Source organism: Tupaia chinensis, unplaced genomic scaffold (genome assembly GCF_000334495.1).
Source record: "Tupaia chinensis unplaced genomic scaffold, TupChi_1.0 Scaffold000355_1, whole genome shotgun sequence".
NCBI lineage: Eukaryota > Metazoa > Chordata > Mammalia > Scandentia > Tupaiidae > Tupaia > Tupaia belangeri.
In genome coordinates this window covers 8,672,261-8,680,549 of record NW_006159850.1, presented here as the reverse complement: position 1 = coordinate 8,680,549, position 8,289 = coordinate 8,672,261, and the positions used below count along the sequence as shown (strand labels likewise).

At 43.2% G+C, this 8,289-nt stretch overlaps 2 long non-coding RNA genes across 2 annotated transcripts; one reads left to right on the top strand and one right to left on the bottom strand.

The window, feature by feature from the left end:
* Positions 1–1,646: 1,646 nt before the first annotated feature.
* On the bottom strand, positions 1,647–8,029 carry LOC114008555 (uncharacterized). Its single transcript, XR_003550075.1, has 2 exons — positions 7,826–8,029; positions 1,647–2,040 (listed from the first exon to the last, which is right to left on the bottom strand). It is a non-coding gene; the product is annotated as an uncharacterized LOC114008555 (long non-coding RNA).
* Positions 1,851–5,765, top strand: LOC114008554 (uncharacterized). Its single transcript, XR_003550074.1, has 2 exons — positions 1,851–1,979; positions 5,217–5,765. It is a non-coding gene; the product is annotated as an uncharacterized LOC114008554 (long non-coding RNA).
* Positions 8,030–8,289: the final 260 nt, after the last annotated feature.

The window sequence follows — 8,289 nt, the reverse complement described above, 5'->3', positions numbered from 1 at the left end:
GCGGGCGGCTGTCCCGGCGGCGCGGGCCTTGGCACGGGGGAGTTAACACTTCATGCTTCTCGCCTCCTCTTCTGCCTGGCTCTTTTTACTATTTTTTTTTTTTCTTTCCTTTCTCTCTTTCGCTCGCTCTCTCCCTCCGTGCAAAGTGCAAGACAGAGGTGCAGCCCCGCTGGAGGAAAGGGAGGGGGGAGTTTAGTTCTTTCTTGCCTTTTAAAAAAAAAAGCAAAATAGCGAAGTCCTGGGGAAAGGCAAAGCAGAGAGCAAAAGGGGGGAGGCCGAGCCGACTAGCAGCCCGAGCTACAGCTCGAAGATGAAAAAAGATTTTAAAGCCTCTGATCCAGCAAGAAGAGTTTAAAGCAATTGCTGAGTTTTATAGCACTCGTGACGTCAAGCTCAAATGGGAAATTGACTGGCACTACGGGCCAATGGGAGGCGGCGAGAGAGGCCGCGATTAGCATAATAGTATAGAAACAAGGAAACTTTTCCGAGCTGTCAATCAGGGCCCAATCAGCTGACTGTCAGCTGGGACGGGCTGGCTTAACCCTTTGCGCGCCGCAGCCTCCCAGGGAGTGAGCGAGGCCCGGCGCAAAGTTTGGTTCAGTAGGGGAAGGAGTTCTCCAGAGGGGCTACGGGAACTCGGACCCGGGAGGACGGTTTGCTTCCCTTTGGAGCGTGCAGGAGGCCTGCCTTCCAGAGTCCCGGTCAGCCTGCCACTCACTTCTTGGGAATTGGCCTGACTCCTCTCCTTTGCATGCCCCCCCACCTTGTGAATTCGCCTTGCAGCGTTTTCTCCTCCAACCACCTTTGGCACCCAGGTGACTGTCGGTGGACCTTCCTTCCCAGGGTCTGGCTGTGCTGGAGCTCAAACTTGGCCCCAAGTCTTTGTCCCGGTGCCCTTGCACAGAGATGGGGCTGCGGTGGTGTGTGTGGGTCCGGATTGCGTCGGGATGCCGCCAGGCCCTGCGCCTGCCCCGGTGGTTCGGAGTCTGCGAGGAAAGCAAGCCCATTTTATCACCCTCTCTTAAAGGAAGTGAACTAAGTTGTTCAGGGGCCGTTCTGCGCGGGGACTGGCTGCCCGCTGGCGACGCGTGCCCTTGGGGGGAGTGAGCGCCTACGCGAGTTAACTCCGGGAAAGCTCAAAGTCAGGTCAGCGGGGCTCAGCATGCCGGCTCCCGATTCTGGCCGAAGTTTGGCCTTTGTGATTTATTTCTCTCTGTCTCTCTCTGTCTCTGTCTCTCTCTCTGTCTCTCTCTCTCTCTCTCGCAAGCAGCTCACCCATCTCCTTATGAAATCTGACCCCTGTTTATCTGGGTCCTGTGCGCCCTTTGCACTTCTACGTTTCCTTTAATAATTTCGGACTTGGTCCTGACAAGTCCGAAAAACAATACCCCAGCCTTCCCTAGCTCCCTTCCAAGGGTTAAATTTTAAACCGCGGTTTCTCCGACAGCCCGGAAACCCAGAACCCAGAGTGGGGGTGGGGTGGGGGCCTGCTTGCCCCCCTCCTGGTTGCAAATGCTAATAACTATTGTAGTTTAGTCTTTTAGATCGATTCTTTTAAAGCTTATGCAAAAAAAAAAAAAAAAAAAAAAAAAAAAAAAAAGAGAGAAAGAGAAAAAAGAAAAGAAAAAGAAAAGAAAAAGAAAAGAAAAAGGAAGAAACCGACCACTCTGTTTCTAAGATTTTAAAGCGATAGACAAGTCGGCGAAGCTGAGATTTATTTGGGGGACAGCAAGAGCACAGAAAGGCGACCAAACATTTGCAAGACCAGCCAGCCTGCCTAGAAGTTGAGACTGTTGATTCCCCCAATTAATGAAATGCATTTTGTGTTAATCGTATTTATTTTACTTTATGGAAGGGGGTGACACTGGGAGGGTGCATTTAAAAAAAAAATTCTGAAAAGCCTGCAAACGGATCGAAGAGTGAAAACTATTGTTGGAACGAGTTGGTTTTTACCTCAACAGCGCCACCTTTCGGCAAAGGTCAGTCGAAATTGATCCGTGTCCAGTTCTGTTGATGAAGTGAAAAGAAACTAGTTGTCCACTGTGGGAGGAGATAGAAGCACAGAAAGTTAGTTTGACTGCCCAGGAGAACCCGACCTTGTAGGAGAGGTGCCTAAGGAAGGGCTGGCAGGTACGGGAAGTGTTTTTCTTCCTTGCTGTTCCCCTTGATTGTTAGTAAAGAGGCCCGGGGACACAGAAACCCTGTGGGTATAATTGTGGCCTAGAGACCTTTGGAAGCACATCCCATGTAGCAGGGCCTCAAACCCTTTAAAAGCGCCAGGATGGATTTTCAACGGGCTTTATGGCAATATCAATAGAATTAAAGTTACTTGTAATTCAGTGATAAATGAGATGTCTCTAGTAAGTAAGATTAAGTGCAGTGCTATAAAGTTGTTTATCTGAAAAGTAATTCTCAGAAAACCTGACTTCTGACACTTAGTCATATATTAAGCCAGCTTCTTGAACATTGCACTTCAGCATAGTCTTACCAACCTGCAGCACGCTTTACTATGTACCGCGAGACCTTAGGCGTCACTCACTCCGTAGACCAGATTATACCTGTGTTCATTTCTCTGAGCCTTGCAGTCTTGTTTCAGCTAACTGGGTATCTGCTAATGGGAGACTCCTCCAAATGTTTGTAGAGACATCCTAACCCTAAAAGGCCATGCCTGCTGGTATTGTCCAAGCACTTTTTCTTTTCATCATTACTGCACAAAAGTTGTTTATAAGGATAGTTTTGCTTTTGTAGGAGTGCTTTGTTGCCTATACCACATTGGGGGAGAAAGAGTGAAGATTATGTCAATATTTATGCAACATAACAGAATTCCCTTGCTTTCCTCCTCTTTAACAATATTTTAACTAGTAATGAAGTTAAAGGATTATATTATAGTTTATGTAGTCAGAGGAGAATCCACCGCTTAGATTACATAAACACATGTCATTTAGCATTGTCCATAGCAATAGTGTTCTAGATTCTGTCAGTCATTAGCTACAAATGTTTGAGGTTTGTGTTGTGTTAAATGTGAATTTATGTATATTTAGAGATAATTCATTCTTTTTCATTTATGATTTTCTTAAAGCCTTTTGCATCATGATTTGTCAAATACTGTAAGGTCTGCTCCTTGCCTCTCAGGAAAGAAAATAATTTTTGGCTAGGAAAACTGAAACTGCTGCAGTTATAAACAACATTTTATAAACAAAGTTTGCTGATGACAAAGACCATGCCATATAGATTCATGGCTGTGGTACCTAATTGTGGCAATTACATGTCATTTTTAGAAATTAAATGCCCATGTTTGGGTAGCTAAATGTATTATTATCTGCACATTTTTTATGGTTTATTTTTGTACACTGCTGTCAAGCCATGGTGTTTTTCTTTCGCCTATTACAGAGTCTTTGCTAGTCTCCCATTTTCTCTTTAAAAAAAAAAAAAAAAAGAGGATCCAAATTATTTTTTAGATGTGTAGTAGAAGTGCTCTCAGGCTTATAACTTAATTCTCATTTTTGTCCTTTTTACTTTATTATTTAGTGATTCACAGGGGTGTCTAAACATTTACAGTTCTCGGTTAGCAGCATTTCTTGTGTAACAATTGAGCTCTCTCATTTTAATTAGTACTATTCAGGTTTCCGATTCTCTACAATTACAGCCGGCCACATTTCTTTAGGCTTCTTTGCTAACATTGTTTGTTTCACTTCCATCCAAGCCAATCTAATCCAAATACAATATGAACTGTGTTTTCTTACTGCTTAATATCCCCTTGCTATACTCTGGTATATACTCTGGTAATCTCTGTAGAACAATATGCAGTCATTTAGAAACCATGCGTTTGTCCTTATTGACCAATTCAAACCAGTAGCATTAAAGTTTCTGAGACCAAGGAATGTTTATAGAAGATTTTTGAGGAAGAGGAGGGTATTGGTCAGATCACGTATGATTGCAAAACAGTAACATAGAAAAGGCAATTGTCATTTCATGCCAGTACATACGTAACATTTTCTTTTGGAAAGAGAGAGAGAGAGAGAGAGAGAGAAACCTGACGTCCAAATTACAGAGATTAAAATCTAAAAAGAATATATTTTTCCTGATAGTGAGTTCTAGTAACTCCAGTATATCATGTTGGAATCAGACACGTATAATCTGAATAGAACAGGATGTGCCAAATACCATGTCTCAACTCTTTGTTTATCTGGGAGCTGGTTTTATAGTGCAGAGCTAACCAGTGTCCACTACATTTAACTATGAAACCCACTACATTGATCGGAGAAAGAGTTGGCCAGAGTAACAGAATGATAAGGCATATACTGTTCTTAGGTCTAGTGCTAGATAAATCCTTTTAACAGTCTTCAGTTAGCAGGGTAAGTAAATCACAAATCACTGTTAGCAGATTCATGGAGGAAAATTAATAGAATCAGACGAGATAATCTGATAAGGGTAAAATTGCTGAGGAAACAGTCTTGCCTCCTATCTGAGGATGGGAAACAACAGTCTGATTACTAGGAGTCGTTATGAATAGGTGAATTATGTGCTAAATAATCATCACACTAATTCAGCATTTATTAATTCTTTTCTCTTTAAGCAATTCACAGTTGTAAGTTAAAGCCGCTCTCTCTTTGAAGATACATCTTTTATAATTTTTATTAGAGGTAATTTATTATTTGCATTACCTGTATTTACTTCATAATTGAACATTTTGCATTCAAATTTATGTAATGCATTATGCCTGAGAATATATTTCTGCCTGATTAGCATAAATAGTCACTTACCTCATGAATTACTAACAAAGTTTGTCTTAAAATATAGGTTTTTTTATTAAGTGGAACACAAACATATGTACAATAAATTCTGATTTTCCGGTGCAGTTAGAGAACAACTCACGTTCGGCTATGGAGAAGCCAGGGGAGGAGTCATGAGAGGAAAGTAAATATAGACAAATGAGATGCGTAGATTTCTTTTCAGGGGTGTCATTTCGATGGGGGTGTATGCCTGGGGTGGCGTGGGGGCAAAGTTGTGAAGGTGGCACGGGGTTCTTCACAAATGGTTTGACTTACTCATTGTATGATCCCAACATGAAATGGAGCCTAGGAAAACCAGAAATAGTGATGTCCATCTTTGGGGCGGGGTGTGGGAAAGGGACCATAATAGCAAATGAATAGCATTGACAGAGTCTTGAAGGGTTATTTTATTTTTGTTTGTTTGTTTTGTGTTTGTCTCTACAGGGTTCTTCCTTAGGATTCCATACCCAGCATTTAGTGAAATACTTCTCTGTTTTGCACGGGTGGTGTGAGAATTCTCAGGATATGATATCTGGCCCAGTGCTCTTCTCTTTCATCTGATGAAAACACCCTGTAAGGGCTGGTGACAGGAGGGGTTTCGTGAATGGTTCTGTGCACCCACGGACATCGGAGTGAAAGGACTTCTTTCGGTTTGAAGCAATAGACAGTTATAAAATGATGGGCCTATTTCCCCTCTCTTTCCATTCCAAATTAACACACTTCCATGGTTTTCTTTTTCTTTTTTTTTTCTTTTTTCCTTTTTTTAGGGCACTGCAGTCTTCTTAGATTTTTTTTTTCTTTTCTTTCCATTAGGGACTGATTATGATTCACTTTTCCATTGTCATCCCTTTTGATCCTATTCACTGCTTATACCGGTGAGGGAATTTGTCTCGAAAGCATGCAACCCTTCAAAGATTTTCATTGTGGTGAACTCAGAACTGATTAAAAAATAAATAAAACAGGAATAAATAAAAGGACCTGATGTCAGAACAATCTTTCTTTCGGCTGTGTCTTTCATGCATGATAACTCAGAGGACAGGCCTGTTGGTGGTGCAGGTTTCGTCACGTTTTGGTCACCTTTCTTCCTACCCTTGTGATGGGAAGATTCATAGCTCTGTTTCAGAGGCAGAGACTTGGAGGTTCAGAAACTGCAGACCAAACTTAAATACTCCTATGTTTACCAGGCTGAGCATGCCATATCAACGCAGATGGTTTCTGAGTGTGCTTGGCGAGGACTCGAGAAAAGGGGTCTCTCACAGCCCTGTTTATCGTGTAGTTCTGGGCTGCACAGTGAGTGTGGCTCTGAGTATTCTGTGCATTAAAAATGCCTAAAACACCCAGAAACACCCTTATAACATTGTTCACAACAAAACAGTCCTGATTTGACAAAGGGTAGAAAAATGGACCAGTCCCCCTGCCCCCAAATTACAATATGAAGGTCAAATTTAAAGACCTTCTGTGAGTATTTTTTATTTAATCATTGCATAACAGTGATATATAAATGTCACTTCATTAACTATAAATATTTGAACAAAACAGGAACAGAGGATATCAAGCAAAAACATTGCTGTTCTTCATCTCCACTGCCCACCTAACCTTCACTCCTGTTATAATTGGGGTACGCGTGCATGCTTTTTACAGAGCGAAATCATCGCATTTTAACAGGTGCTCCATTCTAAACACGTTCACCTTAACTATCTCAAGAAAGGGGTTTTGAGCATTTCTCTATTCTCTGGCAAAAAATTTGCCTAGTAGAATATCAGACTGGGGGGAGCTTAGAGATCTGATTTTAACACCTGCCTTCCGACTGTGTGCAAATCCGAATCTGCTTTGCAATGCCCTGGAGGTGAGTTGTCAAAATGCAGAGCCCAGCTCCCCCCTAGGTCCAACAGACACAGGGCCTGGGGCCCAAGAGACTTCAAGGGGCCCATGAAAATATTTTTAAAGTCAGAAGAAAGTCACATAACCTGGTGGATATCCATTATCATATCAACATGGTCATAAGTATAATTAAAAGACAAAGAGGTCTACAGAAGCCCAAGTGCTGAGAGTCCATGCAGGTTCGAACATGACTCTGACAGCATGAACTTGGTAGCTTCCCGTGACAGGAGGCTCACTGCCTGTCAGTGTTAACTTCCATCTTGTCCATCCATCTTTTCTTAGTTCTTGAGGTTGTCAAGAGCACGTTTTCTCTGTTTGTTAGTTTTGGCCTAAAGCCATATTCCTTTCTTTATACATTAGTTCTTATTTTATTATGTACATCCATAATAAGTCATCACGGGCCACATGGGCTTTGGCAAGTGGAAGACAGCCTGTACGGCACCCTTTGCCTGCCTTTTGTATTTAACATTTTCACATTTACTTAGTTTTCAAGTGGCCTGGCCTTGGCCCACCTGGTTCATCTTCCTTCTGAGGGTTCAAGTCCCAGAGCTGACGTTGCAGTGCCCAGATGTGAACCTCTCATCACACAGCAAGTGCCACTTTCCACCTCTGTGTGCTGTGGCTCGCCTCAGCCTGATGTACGCCGTCATTTCCGAGCTTCCCTCAGCTTAGGGATGGGACCCTCAAGCCCTAGCCTCTTCTCACCTTTTTCCCATTGTGCTTTTGTGTGCTTACGTTTTTGATCCCATTAGATTCAACCTCTTCGCTGCTTGTCTAAATCTCTTTGGATCTAGAATGTACCACTGACTAGTTTTAATTTGCTTCCCAGCTTTGTGCCAGCTGCAAATGAAATCGATGTGCTTTTTATATGACTTAGCATCTCAGAACCAGATTCCTCACCAGCCAGTTGGGGTATTGTCAGGACTAGAGGCGATGCCTGGGGAGGATCTTACACAGTGCAAGCCCACAGAGGAGCTGGAATGGTGGGTGGTGCTTTCCCACGTTTCTTTCTGTCCTCCTGAGTACCTGAGAACGTAGGAAGGGACACAACCTGGTAGCACCTCAGTAGAGACTGTCCCTCCCAATGCTCAACGTTTATGCACAGAGGCCACTGGCTCATTCAAATCCCATATTGAACACTTTATTTTTATTTATTTTAAAAGTTTACTCACTTATTTTATCGGGCTGTTGCCAAGGCTCTAAACAATATCAACTTGAAATGTTAGCATCTTCTGACCTGTTAGCTACAGGAGGGTGGGCTTGCCGTTCTGACCCAGCACACTGGCTCTGCCGTTGTGACCTCAGAGGTACTCCAACTTTTGTGACCCATCAGGCTCCACAACCACCCTGCATGAAGGTCAACTTTTATCTGTGTCTAAGGGTATCAGCACCTGATTCCCTACAGGGCTTACCTACCCATGGAGAGAGGAGAGACCCCAGTAGGCTCTTCACACAGCAGTATACCCCCAGCCTCGACCAGCTGGGATCATGGGCACACACGTTCGTGTCCACCGAATCCTGGGCCAAGAACTAAAGCCCATCACAGGTGGGTCCAGTTGCATTGCCTATGCTACCACCTGGCCTCCCAAGAGACATTTGAAGCTAACTTGGCCTGCTTGGTTACGGAGCTGACTTT